Here is an 18,510-nt window from a genome sequence, read left to right on the forward strand (position 1 = left end):
ACATGTGCACCTCAGGTGCTCTCTCTTGCTCCTGCTTTCATCATGTGATGCGCCTGCTCCCCTTTCACCTTCTACCATGATTTTAAGGTTCCTGAGGGCTTCCCAGAAGCCAGGCAGATATTGGCACCACACTTCCTATAAAGCCTGCAGAATTGTGAGCCACTTACACCTGTTTTCTTTATAAATTACTCAGTCTCAGGTATTTATAGTAATGTAAAAATGGACTAACACAGGTAGTATGAATGCCATAAAATAGCCATTACCCTTGGCATGTAGAGTATAAGTACGGAAGTTCAGTTGCAGAAGTGAAGTGGGGATTTGAAGAGACTGAACAGAGGTGGACTTGATACTGCAAAAGGGCAAAGGTAAAGAAAAAGTTTCAAGAGCGCAAAGTTATTTTTGTTAAGTTCATGCAATCCAGCACAATCAAAACATAACCTGTCTCTTCTTTTTAACATTTTTGATATTATTTTGATATTATCATTTGATCTTAATAGAACTAAGTAGAAAGCATGAGTAAATAGTATCAAAAACTTCAATGATGTTCCCCTTCCTGTGTCCATGCGTTCTCATTGTTCAAAAAAAAAAACTTCAATGAAACTGAGTTTAAGTGAGAATGTAAAGAAATCCTGACAACATATACAGAAAACTCAAGGAGTTTGCTGAGAAAAGAAAGAAAAATAAGGCAGTAGCTTCTTGGATACATGAGTTTGAGATTTGTTTAAAATTAAAATTTATTTATTTTAATATGGGTTATATCACATTATTTAATATCTGTTTACATACACATATGTATAATATATACATGTAAATATATATAACATACATATATGTATACCATGTATGTATACATATATGTATAATGTGTATATACCATATATGTTTTCATATATATGTATATGCACATGTATGTATATGTGTATATATTTTTTAAGGTTAGCAATGTTGAATGGAGATGATATGATAGAAGAGGAAAATTAATGTGAGAGGCTAGAATTGCTGGAGTGACAGTCTTGAGTTGTTGGTAGGGAAAAGCCACTATGTATTAAGTGGAGACATTGTAGCAGTAACCACAGTTCTTCCAGGTTATCGGGGTGGTGGGCGGGAGTACAGATGTGTATACAACAGGGAAGCTGGCAGATGGGGTGGCAGAAATAAGTGGGAAAAGTCTTCTAATTTCTTCCTTTTCTCAGTGAAATTGAAATCATTGTAATGACTAGGGTGGGAAGGAGGAAAATGGGTGTTAAAGATTTGAAGAGAGAAGGACAAAAACAGTGAGCTGGGAGAGCAAGAGCACAAAAATACAGCATGCAGATGAATTGTTGGGCCTCCTTGCCCAGCGAGGGGAGGGTTTCGATCACAACAAGAACATGAAGAGACCTACCAGAGAATAGTTTTAGGATACGGGAGATTCCCTGATGATCGGGTGTAAATATCAGAGTACTCTGGACTAATTTTAAGAGTTTGATTAGAAGATGTTCAGATTCTTATGGAATGAGAGTCCTGGTGCGGCTGGGCGTGGTGGCTCACGCCTGTAATCCCAGCACTTTGGGAGGCTGAGGCCGGTGGATCACAAGGTCAGGAGATCGAGACCATCCTGGCTAACACAGTGAAACCCCGTCTCTACTAAAAAATACAAAAATTAGCCAGGCGTGGTGGCAGGCGCCTGTAGTCCCAGCTACTCGGGAGGCTGAGGCAGGAGAACAGCGTGAACCCGGGAGGCAGAGCTTGCAGTGAGGGGAGATCACGCCACTGCATTCCAGCCTGGGCGACAGAGCAAGACTCTGTCTCAAAAAAAAAAAAAAAAAAAAGAGAGAGAGTCCTGGTGAAAAATCATAATCTATCAGTGTGAAGTTTCTCATCATGTCTGAAGTAAATGGGAATGAAGAACAAAATTAGTTTCACACTGACCATCTCCATGCAGACTGCTTGGTGAGGCCGTTAGTCTTGGGGTGAAAGAGAGGCAGGGGTATTTGAGGAGCAATTAGAGACCTGGCTTTCTGCTTCCCTTTTACTTATAGGAGTGCGAAGGAAAGAGAAGAAAGCAGGACTTGATGTGCCTAACTCATTTTCCTTTTGCAATCACTGTCCCTGTGTGTATTCTTGAAACCAACAGATTTATACTGCAAACACTCATGAACCTTTGCTTGAAAGGTTTCTCTGACCACTGGAAAGCATTTGATGCTGTGTGAACACATGCCAGAAGTTCTGGGAAATTATGTTCCTAGAAGCATCTTTCAGCCACTAACTGGTAGGAGTTGATGCCTGAATCCCCAAACCGTTTGTCCCTGAGTCAACTCCAAGGATTACTCTATGCAGTCTCCGAAAGGTTCCCTGTGGGATTGAACTACAGTTGCATAAAATGGGTACTTATAAGTAATTTATAAGTTGTGGAAACTGCTTATCAAACAGTGAATGCCAATTTATAAAAATTATTTCCTTTTTAATCCAGCCCCACCCAGTTCACAATAGAATTATCGATAAAGAATATTTTGTATTCTCCTTTGATCCTGATACCATCTCCAATTAAACTATAAAATACATCACAAATGAAAAACAGTAGTTATATATCAGTAAAAATGAAAACAACAAAAAGAAATAACATTTACTATGTCACTTGCCCAGAAGTAATTAATATACTTAATTATCATAAGTTTAATATTGATTTAAACAAAAATTGAGACATCCATACACGGGAAAGACGGCAAAAAGGTGAGCTTCTCAAGAAAGGAAGCTAAAATTCTGCAACCATAGTGAAAGACAATAGATGTTGCCTGAATCAATAAACTAAGAATTGTTATTTTTATTGTTAAAGTCATAAAGATAAACTAGAAAAAAGCAACCAGAAGAAGCTAAACTTATTACCTCTAGGGCACAAGGCTAGGAGGCGGCTTTTGATTTCCAGAAAACTATGTGTATGTACATTTATGAAAAAGTTAAAATACATTTTAAGAATTCCTCTGCTATACGTATTTGTCCCACTGCTGTATGTATGTATACCACTTCCATGTGTATTTGTATTGTGTCCGGAATTGGTGGGTTCTTGGTCTCGCTGACTTCAAGAATGAAGCCGCGGACCCTCGTGGTGAGTGTTACAGTACTTAAAGATGGTGTGTCCGGAATTTGTTCCTTCAGATGTGTTGTTTCTTCCTTCTGGTGGGTTCGTGGTCTCGCTGACTTCAGGAGTGAAGCAGCAGACCTTCGTGGTGAGTGTTACAGCTCTTAAAGGCGGCGTGCCTGAAGTTGTTCGTTCCTTCCAGTGGGTTCCTGATCTTGCTGGCCTCAGGAGTGAAGCTGGAGACCTTCATGGTGAATGTTACAGTTCATAAAGGCGGTGTGGACCCAGAGTGAGCAGCAGCCAAGATTTACTGGGAAGAGCAAAATAACAAAGCTACCACAGCATGGAAGGGGACCCAAGTGGGTTGCCAGCTGCTGGCTTGGGTGGCCTGCTTTTATTCCCTTATCTGGCCCTACCCACATCCTACTGATTGGTCCATTTTACAGAGAGCTGACTGCCATTTTACAGAGCGCTGATTGGTGTGTTTACAAACCCTTAGCTAGACACAGAGTGCTGATTGGTGCATTTACAATCCTTTAGCTAGACACAACATTTCTCCAAGTCCCCTACCTGATTAGCTAGACACAGAATGCTGATTGGTGCGTTTACAAATCTTTAGCTAGACACAGAGTGCTGATTGCTGCATTTACAAACCTTTAGCTAGATACAGAGTGCTGATTGGTGCGTTTACAAACCTTTAGCTAGACAGAAAGGTTCTCCAGGTCCCCACCTGACCCAGAATCCCAGGTGGCTTCACCTCTCAATGGCATTCGCTTCGGGAATTTGCGGCACCTAGCCCGGGCACTCTGGCAGCCCAGAGGGAGCTCATCCCCCTCTCATGCCCAGCAGGCGCCTGCAGGCCCCACCAAGTGCTGGGCTTGCCAAGCCCGCGCCCACCTGGAACCCGAGCCACGCTCGGTGGGAGCCGGCGCCTCTCCCTCCACACCTCCCCAGGAGCAGAGGGAGTCGGCTCTGGCCTCGGCCAGCCACAGAGAGGGGCCCCCACAGCTCACCGGCAGGTGAGTGAGGGCTGCTAGCACGTTGTCACCTCTCATTATTACGGAGGAAATAAAGTTCTTTCAAGAAAAAGACATGGCAGGAAAAGAAAATGGGAAAGAAGAGGAAGAGTTAGAAAAAGAGATAAAATGAGAATGCATTGGTCTCCTGAGCCTTTTCATGCATAAGTTTTTCAATGCTTGTCTTTTACAAATTATTCAGTTATATAATTGTTTAATGTCCTTATTTCTTAGGTACCCAACTAAATTATATGACTCCTTTAGTTAAATTTTTATTTGTTTGCTCTGTAGAATATTATCAATAAACGCTTGGATTATTGACCTCTCTGACTATTACTATTTATCCTGTCTTCTCTTGCAAGGCAGTTCTAGCATGAAAGACAGAACTATTCAATTTTCATACATTGTGTTGGAACATATTCATCTTTCCTTTTTGGTTATCCTTGATATAGCTATTTCAAACTGCATTTTTAGTCCTGTTATCAATTAGGCCTTGCCTCTTCCCTCCCTCCCTTCCTTCCTTCCTTCCCTCCTCCCTCCCTGCCTCCCTTCCCTTCCTTCCTTCCTTCCTTCCTTCCTTCCTTCCTTCCTTCCTTCTTCCCTTTCCTTCTCTATTTTGAACTATGTAATATCTCCCAGGTATTAATGTCTTTTCTTCCTGTAAGACTTCTTCCCAGTTATGGTCAAATGATGATGTATATGGGAAAAATTTTATAGTAATCAAGAGAGATTACTGAACTGCTAATGCCCTCTTATACTAGTAATGTACTTAGCTTTAAAAAGCTGTGTTTTTAATACCTAAGAAATGCTTCAAACATTGTCTACAAAGCACAATTATATTTCATCCAACCGATCTGTGAAGAGTCTTCAAGTCACCAGAGAAAGGACAAGAAGGACAGGAGAGACTTTTCTCTTTTTCCTTTCCTCTCTCTTTCCCTTCCTTTCTTCCTTTTTATTTTTTTTAAATGTTTCTTCTTTCAGGACTAATACAGATGTCACGATCTCTAAATGCACATTTAGAAAGCTAATATGAATTACAAATAAAATGACCCAACTGTAATTAGTAAGTGAATGTCAATTCAGTGAAAGTAACCAACTTTCCTATGTATATTTTAGCTTCTTATTTGTAAATAGGCTTTATTAGAGGAGTTCAAAAGGTGCATTTTGAAAAATGAACACTTTTTTCAACTTTATTTGCAAATGTGCCTTACTTTTCTTGCTTATTGCAGAAATTTTCTTTTTTTGGACCATTTTAACTATTTTTAAGTATACGATTCAGTGGAATTAAGTATATTCACATTATTGTGCAGCCATCACCACTATGATTTTTCAAAACTTTTTTGTCATTTCAAACAGAAATTCTGCATGCATTAAACAACTTATTTTTTTCTATAAAAGTGTCAAAAATTCTGAAATAAATTTGTGGAGTTCTGAGAGTTTTAAAACTATGTACATAAAAAGGAAATCACAAAAACAATATTTAATTAAATAATGTTTTTCTTTTGACAATTTTCAGAACTGAAAAAGATACATTCTGTTAATATGTTAAAGCTTTATCAAGATCTGACTTCTTTCATGTCAATTATGTTATTAAGTATTTTTCTTAAAAGTAGAAAGTTGGTTCTACTTTCTAGCTCTCCATTTTTTTATTCTTACTAGCAATTGCCATTGCAGTGGTGACACAGAAGTCCTAGGTGGCCTCAATCAATGTAGTTTCAATGTCTGTCAAGTAGGTCTGTTTTTTTCAACTGACCTTTCAACAATAGCCTTTAAAAGATAGATTGGAGCGAGTAGATAGTTTCATTCAAGAGGACATAGATGTGGAATTGCAAAAATGTTTAAATTATTTTCTAATTGGAAAGACAAGTCCTCTAGTCAAGATGGGATTTAGAAAGAAGTTTACTGTGGCAGGGCATGGTGGCTCATGCCTGTAATCCCAGCACTTTGAGAGGCACTTTGGGAGGCTAAGGCCGGTGGATCACTTGATCAGGAGTTTGAGACCAGCCTAGCCAACATGGTGAAACCCCATCTCTACTAAAAACACAAAAATTTGCCCCACGTGGTGGTGTTTAACTGTAATCCCAGCTACTTGGGAGGCTAAGGCAGGAGAATCACTTGAACCTGGAAGACAGAGGTTGTAGTGAGCTGAGATTGCACCACTGCACTCCAGCCTGGGTGACAGAGGAAGACCCGATCTTTAAAAAAATAAAAATAAAAAAAAAAAAAAGAAGGAAATTTACTCTGTCCGGTCATGCTCGACATGTATATGATGATGCTTGAATCAAATCCACTACTGCACAAGGACATTGGACATTGCATCCTTAAAAAATAATCTGTGAATAGCCACTTTCCCAAATGGAATAAATGTAGTACATATACCTGAGGCCAGATACATTTGATGTGGACTTTCAGAACCAAAGCTTCTTCTCTTTTGCGTGAAAAGAGTTTATGTTTTCCTGAACCCTTTTTGGGCTTAAAATGTAAATTATAAGACTGCTGTGGCTACTCTGAACTTCATTAACTAAAGATGGTTTAATGTTAGTATACCATGGGATTGCCTATTCCAAGGGAGCTAATTAATGACAAGCCAGACCACTTCCCCACTGAAAATGATTCATTTTCATGAATATGTTTTATGTCTGATCTTTATTTCATTATTTTTCTGAGTGAAAATACAAAACTAATTTTCTGCTATTAAAAAATCACAAATTATAAAGATGATTTGATGAAAAATATTTTCAGATAAACTTGCATATGAGATTTAATTACTCATTGATGAAAACATTATAATATATATGATACTATATTTATAATTATTTACATATAAATATCTTTATAAATATATAATTAGTAATGCATATCTATATAAAACAAAATATTATAAGATATGTAAATGGGAAGATTTTATGATTCTGATAATTTTGTATAAGAAATTCTAGGATGAATGGTTGCTATAAGTTGCATTTTTAAACCTCTAAATTTAGTCCTTTTTTAGAACCAGTGTTGTAATGGATGTTCTATGAACACTTGGGAATAGAGTCAGAAAGTAACATCCAACCTATTGGTTGCTTAATATTTTACAGTACATGCTAAATATACTTTATGGATATTATATAATTTATAATGTAACCTTACCTACTTCAATAGAATTAGACACCTTTAATATGAATGTCATTAATTGAAAATAAAATACAGTTGAACTTAATTTAATTCTTTCAATTTTGCGTTTTGGAAACCACAAAACAGAGCTTGACTTTCGGAGTTCGACACGTTAGCATTTCTCAGGGTCGAATGAGTACATTTTCAATAAGAAACCAATGAGTCATGAAGCCTTTTCAGTGGTGACTTACAATAAGCAGTAATTCATGAAATTTATACTCTGTACAGTCTGTTTTCCTCCTGTAGAAATGTGGGTTGGTTGACATATCTGATAACCTGTTTAATCTTTTGTAAATATTTGCAAGTCTGAATCATTGGTATGGATTTTGATGCTACTCAAGAAGAAAGAAAGACCTCAAAGAAGAGGAGAGAGACTTAAATGACAAGTAAAGAGGAAAGCTTGTGAAAAATATACAAAGAAAATCAGTCATTCTGTTTTTATAATATAGCTAATGCTTTATAATTGAAATGTTATTTCTTGAATATAGGTAGCTAAGGCTTTGTTTTTAGTTTAGTTTTGTTTGTTTTACTTTAACAAGCCTTTTAGAGCCAAATGAGCTATTACACACACACACACACACACACACACACACACAGGCACGCACTAACTTCAGGAATTTTTTCAAATTATACAATCTGTAAAGTCATATGTTTCTTATTCTTATTCTTACCCCTTCAATGAGCTTAATAGCATATTTTGATGTAATACTTGAGAAAATTGATGTATCATTTGACAAAGCCTGAATTTAGTTTGTATAATGTGAATAGTTCTAAAAAAAGGGAGTTTTGTTTCCTCCTTTGTGAAACATGGTCCTCTCCACCCAATCACAATCGATCATTCCTTCCTGGTGCCAAAATCCAGGTTAAGTACACTTACTAGTTACTACATATAATAGTCTATAGTAAGATTAAATTTTCACATGCCTATATTTCCTACAAAGAATGCCTTAAGGGCACATATCATGTTTATTTCTTTATACATTATCTATTTTCTTCATCTGGATTATTGCCAATGCTCCTAAAGGATTTCCTAGCACTTACCTTTGCCCCTCCTTTAGTGGGTTAAAAACAAATTAAGATCATGTTGCTCTTCTTGAACTCCTTTCAGTGGCTCCTCATTTCCTTCATACTAAAAGCCACAATCATTATCATAGCCTTAAAATACCCTTTTTAATTTTACACTGGTATTTCTGTGCTGTCTTCTTCTATATTCTCTTCCTTACTCACTTTGTTTCAGCCACACTTGCTTCCTGGCTGTTTCTTGAATATGCCGAGCACACTCCCACCTCTCAGCCTTTGCATGGATTGTTCTTCCTTCCAGAATGCTCTTTCCATAGCCATTCCTGTGGTTGACTCCTTATTTTGGGACTTGGACCAGATGCTATAGTTTCAGGAAAGCTTCTCCTGACAACCTCATAGTATTGCAGTTCCAAACCTCCTTCTCTCTCCTCTTCTGCCATAGTGGTGCTGTGCTCCCATTTGCTTCCCTCTCTTTTTGCATAGTACTTTTCCTTTTTTAATTATTATAAAAATGAATGTTTTGTTTTGTGTTTTACTGTCTGTTTCTCCTACTAGGACTCAAGCTCTACCAGTGCAGGTATTTTTAAAATTCTTTTTGGTCTGTTTTGTTTCCTAACATATCACCAGCCCTGGTATATGTTCAATTGTTTTTGTTTACTGTCTGACTTACAAAATCAACAGATAAATAAACAGAAGATGTTAAATACTACCCTTAAGTGACTAAAGTAACTAAAAGTACTGAGTTAAGAACTCCAAAAACAGCATATATACCTCATAAGTGTTTCAATAATAGTATGAAAGCCTAATTTTGCATGCTAATAATATTAGTGTATGTTGCATAACGTTTCTAATCTCTAATTTGTAATTTTTACTTCTAGAGGCAAAAAATATTCTGTCATATGTGTTGTTTCCTCCCAAGGACAACATAACCTCTTAGAAGAATACGCAGGCCCCCAATGTAACATTGTTTCTGCCACATCAGAAAATTGTGGGAAAATAAGTAACTACAGTTTCATCATTATGATAGCTAATGGCTTCAGGGATGACCCTAAAGCAGACAATATGGTCCAAACATCTTCGCCATCTGTGTCTCTGCTGTCAAGGGAAATCGGTATATATCATTTTTTATTTCTTTCTTGGTCCAAATGACAAGTAGCCCATACAGTATTCAGCCCTGAACTTCAATGACGGGTGAAAGATGATGGATCGTGAATTGGTAAGTGAATCTAACTTTGCTTCAGAGCCATGAAACTAACAGAGCTACTCTTTTCCTATGAATAGTGCTCTGTGTGTTTGTGTGTGTGCACACAGAAACACGTGTGTGATTTCCTCTGGAAGTCTGTCAGAATAATAAAATGTTGTTTTCAGCATGATTCAGAAATGATTTAGAAAATAAGAAGACAGTACATAGAAGGCAATGAGGAATGAAAGGGACGTCATAAAGGTATTCTGTCATGAAAAGAGCTTAACAGTTTTTCATAGATAGAGCAGACTATTGCCCTAAGAAAACTGTAAAGTCAACCCTTACACAATTTGTACTTCATCCTTTCCTTCAGTGTAAAATTTCGGAGGGTTTTTATGTTCCAATTGTGCAGCTGGATATGTGGCCTGAACTATCTTTACATGAAATCATCATTATTAGTAGTGTCACCAGCAACAGAAATAGCTATTTAATTCTTCAGTTGTGCATGGTGCTGAAAACTGCAGATCTGTTATGGCTCTGGCGTCTGAAAAGTCCACAATAGAAAAATGAACAAAATTGTACCTGCACATAATAAACAAAATAATATGGCAAATTCTTGCTTACAGCTGGCTTGAAAGGCAGAGTTAAGATTAATTTTTAAAGTATTTTTACTATGTGTAATAATAATAATATATTTGCATAAGGTTGGTCTTGGCTGGTGTCATAACAAAGCCAACGTTTCTAATGCTATTCAGCGTCTCTAATAATACGCATTATTTTGCACTGTTCTGTTTCATACATGATATAATTTTGGTCTGACTTTCATGGATAAAAACAACCATGATAGAGAAAAATGGAGATAAAGGATTCTGTTCTGAGTAACACTATTTACATAACAATATCTTCCTTTCAATCTAGACAAAATATGGAGCAATAAACACTTTTAGAAAAAGTACATAGTTTGAAGGAACTTGAAGGTGCAGTACCAGGCAATTATATTCACACATAATAATACTTTGTTAAATGATTTGACATGGTTTTTCCACAAACGCATTGCTAGGTTAATAGCGATGTAGAGAAAGACTACAGGTTTTTTACAATTCATAGAGATGCCTCAGTTCCATAATGTATATCATTTTAGGAGTAAGGGATGAGGGTAAATCATCTTATATGGAACCCTCTGGAAAAATATTCTCCAGAAGCTCCTATCCAGTGAGCCTTGGATGTCAGAGTGGCCTTGAGCTGTGGCAAGGAGTCTGAAAAGCTGTACGCAATCAACATTTTCTGTTAATTCAATAGACATATGACCATTTCGACAGGACACCATGACCTGTTTGAAAATTTCTCATAAAGTGTGAGAAATACAAACATAAAGTGCTTTTAAAATCATGTATGCGTGGTCATACCTGTAGTCACTGACAGGGTACTTTTCAAATATCCACCAAATCCAGTCGACTAAGATAAGCACATACATTGTTGGGTTTCTTAGTGAATGGCAAAGAGGTTTTGAACATCAAGCGTGACCTATTAATTTTTCAAACTTTGATTATGTTTTATACAAATTTCGTCAAAAATCTCTCTTATGAAGTCTAGACAGACAGTAGGGTTAAATTCACATTTCCTCTCAGAGTTTAAACTTGAATTTGTTATATTATATATTGTCATAAAGAAAGTGAAGGCCTTGTTTCTTTTTACCTATTTTTCTAGAAGGTGGTCTTGGTTCTTATTTATAGCAATTTTTAAAAATGTGGAACTTATAATTCATAAATTTATTTGACAGCTGCAAAGGCACATATATTGCTTTGTGTAGAGTCTTTGGTTTGAATCTGCTCAAAAGCAGAATATTTTTAGAGACAGCAGGTTTCCACAGATATGGTGGTAGTATATTTTAATTTCTCTTGGTTAACTACAGACACAAATCACAAATATTAATATTGAGACAGGAAATGCAATTACTTTCCCGTTCTATATTTATACTGCTACCATACATGAATCATATCCCTGAAACTATATTTTGTAGTATTTTTCTCTGCTGAATACAAAATTTAGAGTAAATTTGGTACTCTGGCTCTACAGGAATGGCAAGAATTCTAATATATGGATTCCATTAGATGTGCATTCAGAATTCCTCTTGTGCTTCAAACAATTACTAGAAAACAATGCACACTGCTACTTGCCAACGTAACTGGAACTATATGGGAGAATTATAAGAGCATAAAAGTTTTGGCCTACTTAACATAGTGATATTAGGGCTTATGGATATAACATGATTGTGCTAGGGATATTTTTTATTGTTATAAAAGTGAATTGAAATTTAGTAGGATAGAAATGTTTGTATTGTTGCTGTTAATCATAGAACAATAATAATTATTGTACTGCTAATAAATGGATAGTAGGGATAAAGGCAGAATAAACATGCTATATAAGGGCTGTTTAAAGCTTCTGTTAATGTTCATTTAAATACTAATTAAAATCCAGTAAGAAAGATAAAATAGCTAGGTTAGCTATGATGTACAAGAACAATGGACTTTTTTCATTTGGTTGGGTTTTGTTTGTGATCAAAGGCAGCCTTGAAAGAAACAAGCTCAAGTGCAAGGAATCGCCAAACATATTTCAAAGATTATGTTTGTTTATCAAGAAACAGAATAGTGCTGTCATAGGTTTGTCAAAATAAACACAGAGATGCCATTACTCTCTCTGTCTTCCCTGGGTGGGTTTCACCTGCCCATCAGCAGAAGTAATTTTCCTATTTCCAGATATTTAATGTTCCTTGTGTGCTTTCTTTACAGGTGTTGTCTGGCATACAATATGTTGGTAGAAATAGACTTGTCACTACTTACTACTCTGTAGAAATGGAAGCATTTATGAAGTCTTGCTTTTGTAATTCTTCCTGAGATTCTCTTTGAATGAATTCTCAAGTAAAAAAATATATATATTTAAAAATTTTGCAATGTAAACACTTTAAAAATAAGCTATATATTAGCAATTCAGCAGTAAAGTGAATTTTCAGTGATATGCATAAAAGATTTAAACAGATCCTCAAAGATCCACTAAAAATGCAAAAAATAATTTATTCAATTTCCAGTAAAGCAGCTTACAAATATTTTTAAAAATAAATTTGGAATAGATATTTTGAAAAAACAAATTTTTCTGTATGTATGTTGATTTTTAAGTTGAGTTTTACTTTGCCATATATGAAATGTTTTTTCTTTTCATTTTTTTTGGCGTCTAAAAATTTGAAATAACCAAACACAACAGTGTCCATTTATCTTTTTTATGGCAACATTTAGCATTATCACCCAGGCTTTAAGTATCCTTAGTATCATTTTTAACTTCTTGATTAAAAAAACAAAAACAAAACCAGTCTTGAGATTAAGTTGATTAATTTCCAATTAATTTTTCTCCTTTCTCTTGTAAATTGAATTCTTCTCAATTTTGAATCAAATTAGCAACCAATAGTTGCCATATTGGTTACAAGAACCTAACTATATTTGCCAGATATCCAGCATGGGTCAGCCATCAGTTTAAGGGCAACTACAGGTAGTAGTGCATATATGCTTTTATAGGTAGCCCAATAGGTCTTATGTGATTCTGCGAAGTATCGTAAGTTCAGGAAACACTGCAGGCATTGTTCAGATACAACATTATGTTCCATTTACATTGACTATTTTAAGAAAATTTGTTTTTTCTATTGTTTTTATTCTTATTTGCCATTTTTATATTTTGTTTTATTGCAAGTTTTGTTTAAAAACACATCCCAACTCTGTTTCTGAAACAGATGAAATAACAGGGAGCAGATACACCCTCCTTCCTGAAACAACCAAAAACCCAAATATATGAAACAAAGATTTGCAATCCAATTCACAATCAGGCAATGAAGTACAGTGATCTCACAGAGCTAAGAAATAAACGAGGTGAGCCCAGTGATTTCCACAGTTTGCTGTCTTGACAGAGTTTTCAGAGTGATTCAGGAGGCAAGAACCACTTGAAAGCATTAGAAATAATAGACCGAGCCCAGCCAGTAATAGTGTCTGTTTCCATTTAGCCAGACAGAAAAATTTCGTAGTTCATGGGGAATAAGGTAGAGTTCTCAGAATACTCAATCCTAAACTAAATGCTGTTCTGGCCCTTCCATAAAACATAAAAGGAAGATCGAAAAGGATCAAACTCTTTACAAGTAAATCAGCTGCATCCTAGAATTTTTTTTTTCTCAAGCATATCTATAGGAATATAAAAATATTCAGCACCGAAAATGGTAAAATGTAGAATGTTTGGCACCCAATTATAAATAACCCTGTGCTATAGACTGAATGTTTGTTTGCTGCAATTCGTATGTGGAAATTCTGATCCCCAAGGTGATGGTATTAGCAGGTGGGACCTTTGGGAGACAATTAGTTCGTAAGTTCAGAACCTTCATGTTTGGGATTAGTGCCCTTATAAAAGAAGTCCCAAACAGCTAGCTAACCCCTTCCAACATATGAGCATAAAGTGAGAAGTCATGGTCTATGAATCGGAAAATGAGCCCTTGCCAGACACTGAATCTGCCAGTGGAATTAGACTTCCAGCCTCCAGTACTATGAGAAATAAGTTTCTGTTGTTCATAAACCACCTAGTTTATGGTATGCTTTTATAGCAGCCCAAACAGACTAGGACGCCTGTCATGCAAAGCAGCAAGAACATACTATCCACCATGAGAAGAAAAATACATAAAAACTGACTCAGAACTGATGTTAGAGTTATCTGGCAAATACATGATAACAGTTATTATAATAGCATTTCATACTTTCAGAAAGATAAGTAAACACTGAAGTAATAAAAAGACCCAAATCAAACTTCTGGAAACAAAACCTACCACATCTGGGATAAAAAATATACTGCTTGGAAATAAAAGCTGAATATTTATTACAGAAGAAATGATCAGTAAACTTGTAGACATACCAATAGAAACTATCAAAATCCAAATACGGCAAGGAGAATAATCAAAATGAACGTAAAAGTGAACAGAGTATCAGTAAGTTCGGTGTGACTTCAAGTGGCCTGGTTTGAAGCATGGGCTATTCTTGTGTTTTAGGTATTTATTGAGCACTCAAGTCATACATAGCAATATGTAGGAGACAGGTGTGGTGGTGTATACCTATAGTTCCAGCTACTAGGGAGCAGAGGCAGGAGGACCACTTGAGCCCGGGAGTTCCAGGTTGCAGTGAGCTATGGTCACGTAACTGCACTCCAACCTGGGTGAGGGAGTGAGACCCTGTCTCTTAAGAAAAAAAAAAGCAAAGTGTGAAGGCTATTGAAATATACAATAAAGATGAGATATGCTCGCTGCCTTCATTATCTAACATTTTAGTCAGGATCCCTCTATTACATAAATAATTATTATTTTATACTCCTTTGTCTACATACATTAATTTGATACACAATCAAATATCAGAAGGATGGCATATTCTAATTTATTTCAGTCTCTTAGAATGACATCATTACCTGGTCATTGAGACATCCTTTTTGTGTTAAAAACATTCTACCAAAATAATCCAAATTTGTTACCAAATGTATATCATGTATTTTCGAAGTTGGTGAACTCAATCGTTTGAAAAATTATTATTTCACTCATGTGACTCTCATTGTCTCAAATCTTTCTGAAAATCTATAATAGTCCATTAATATTTTGATGTGAGTTTTCATCATTTGAGAAATTTGATTTATACATTTTCGTTTTCTAATTTTAAAAAGAAACAAAAATACAATATACATTTATATTATTCTGAACAAACATGGTTTGTATTGTCAAACCTAAGTACGCAAAAATAATCAGATTGAGAATGAGAAAAACACTAAATGGAGAGATCTCACTTTTCTTTAAGGTTGTCAAGCTCACTCTTACAACACAGCTTATAAATATTTCTATTTCCTGTGGCGATCTATTATGAACACTCTTTTTAATTTTATTAGACAAGTATTTAACCTATAATGTGTCATTTGATTCACTTATTTCACTGAAAATTGGATCGTTCTGTGGTTATCATTGTTTACAATTTAGGAATGTCTCATCTTTTCCAAGAGAAATTTATCGCTCAAAAAATATTTAATAATGAAGAAATCATAAAAGAAAATGTAATTCTTTAAAAGTGAACGACAGAGACATGGTTAGTGGCAAATTACTTGAAATAAAAAGGAAAGTCACAGACAATAGTAGCTGTTATTTGTACAATGCTTTGGTGTTTACCAAGCACTTTCACATATATTAGCTTATTTAATCTTTACGACACAGCTATATGCTAAATTTTATTTTCTGGAAGAGCAAATTGACATGCATAAAATGAAGTAAATTTATTCCTTTCTTTTTTAATGGCACCCATGCTTTATTCCACAAATGATTTAGAGTGTCAAGCAAAATGGCTTGCTGCAAGTTCACTAGTAAGTGGCACAGCTGGGATTTCAATTCATGTTTTCTACTCCAGGTGATTGTTCGAGGTTGACAAAGTATATTGAAAGGTTTGCTTTGGATAAACAGCTTCCTAATGATGAATCCTGGCAGCTCAGGCTTCTGTGCATTTAACTGTGTGATCAATGTGGGTGCCAATGGGCATGAGAAGATGCCTAGGCCGCATGTGTAGTCTGATGTGGCTATTTGGACCCATAAAAGAAAAGGAACATAGTGTAACTGTGATCTCTCTATTGCATAAATAATTATTATTTTAAACTCCTTTGTCTACATACATTCTCCTTTGTCTACGTACATGAATAGTAAGGACATCAATACCAATCATAAATAATAATCACAGTGGGTTTATTAACTCCATTTCACTTAGATTGGTCAGTGAAATAAAAATCCACAAAGGTTTATGTTTCAAAGACTATTTTTTCATGATAGTGAAATGTATTACTGCACCAAGAGCTGGTTTATTTTGTCTTCAAAGTGCGACACTACCTGTTTCCTCCATAATACTAGTCAAACCTATCTATTCGCTTTAAATATTTGCCATTGTCTCTCCTAGAGAAGAGATGATTGTCAGATCACCCAAACTAGAAAAAGAACAAAAGTCACTTAAAATTAAAGTGAGTAGTCTATGAGATACATGAAACAGTGGGATAGAATTAGAAACATGCCAGCTGGGCGCGGTGGCTCACGCCTGTAATCCCAGCACTGTGGGAGGCCGAGGCGGACGGATTGCCTGAGGTCAGGAGTTTGAGATCAGTCTGGCCAACATGGTGAAACCCCATCTCTACTAAAAATACAAAAAAGGTGCAGGACATGGTGGCATGCGCCTGTAATTCCAGCTACTCGGGAGGCTGAGGCAGGGGAATTGTTTGAACCAAGAAGGTGGAGGTTGCCGAGATTGTGCCACTGCACTCCAGCCTGGGCGACAGAGTGAGACTCCCTCTCAAAATAAATAAATAAATAAATAAATAAATAAATAAAATAATAAAATAAAAATAAATAATAAATAAAGAAGTAGAAGCAAGCACCTGGACACTGTGTGCAATTTCCTAATTGCATTCTCCTAACTCACACGCAGAAATAACCAGCATCCTGAGTTGGTGTTGATCATTTCTTTGTGTACCTATAGTTTTATAAACCTGTTTATTTTCTATAAAAGTCACATCTCTTTATGAATAACTTATTTAAAAGAAGTTTCCTAGAGAATAATATGAAATGCATATTCCTCTGCATTGTCTTTTGCGGAATTGCTCTGCATTTCATATTTCCTTCTAGGAATGTTTTATAAAAATATACCATCTAAGAATTCACTGCAATATATAAACTAAAATTTTGAAGTGAAAAAAGAAGTATCATTTTTTTTATAAGGAAGTCACAGTGTAAGTTTATTCTTTGAATTTTTAATGTTAATAAATAAAGCTATTACCAAAATAAATACTAGTATTTCCATTTGGAGATATCATCTTGAATTTACCACTTTACTAAAACATGGCTAACTTAATATTAGACTGGTTGCAGATTTCATCAGGTGTGTTGTTCTGCCCAAAGTTCTGACAAAGCTCAAATCTTAATCTCGTCCAATGAAATCTAGTTATTCTGGACAAGATAACTTAACGACAAGTTCATGTGAACCCATAATATACTCTTCCATCAATCATTTATTTTAAAAATTGCAGGAAAATTACTGCCTATATAAAAGATAGTTGTTTAATTAAAAATGTTCTTAGCTCTAGAATCACTTACTCCTTAGTAAATCCATGGGGTGCTTTAAAAAATAAAATCATAATGGTATATTCCATTGTCTTCACTAGTTAGAACGTGAATACTAATCATAAAATGTTTCTATATAGTCTACATACTGCATATCTATATGCTAAGCATTGATACTAATTTGGCTTTAATCCAAAATTAGTATATTTCTCACCTAAAAATAGTAACAGTAATTATATTGGGGAAAGACAAGGTGAAGATGTCCTTTCAATAGGATAAATGCAACAAAGATGCAGAGACATATCTCTGAATTAAGTGAAAAGTATTTAAGAATGTTTTTACCAGCAGGACTATGCAGAGCCATCTACAATACATACACGTGTGCACGTGCACACACACACACACACACACACAATGTCTTTGCTTCTTTTGATTTGAGAGTGTAAGTATGAAGAGGATATAATAATCAGCCATTCTGTTGTTTTTTTTTCTTATATATTGCAATTACACAGAATTACAATGAGGAGTTCCTGGAGAAGAAGAACCCAGGAACACTGATGATTGAAACTAACCAGGGTTTCAATATCATTGTTAAATTACTTGCCATCCTATACTTTCATGTAGAGCTCTTTCTGTGGAAAAAGAAGAAAATAGTATGAAATTACCATGCTAAAATGTTGTAGTGTGAACCTACTAATTATTTTTATTGGCTTCAACAAATTTTTTAATTAAATTCTCAGGGAGAGGGAATGATACTGAACTACCCATTTCAGGTAATTTATTAGACAATTTGAAAGCTTTAAAAACATATTCAAGGTAGAAATTTAAATGTTTTGTATTTATCTTTTTCGGTTTCAGCCAATTGGAATAACTTTATTGAACATTTCCCAAGTCCTGATGTAAATCATCTCTTAGGGGCTTAAAA

This window comes from Nomascus leucogenys, chromosome 9 (assembly GCF_006542625.1).
Source record: "Nomascus leucogenys isolate Asia chromosome 9, Asia_NLE_v1, whole genome shotgun sequence".
NCBI lineage: Eukaryota > Metazoa > Chordata > Mammalia > Primates > Hylobatidae > Nomascus > Nomascus leucogenys.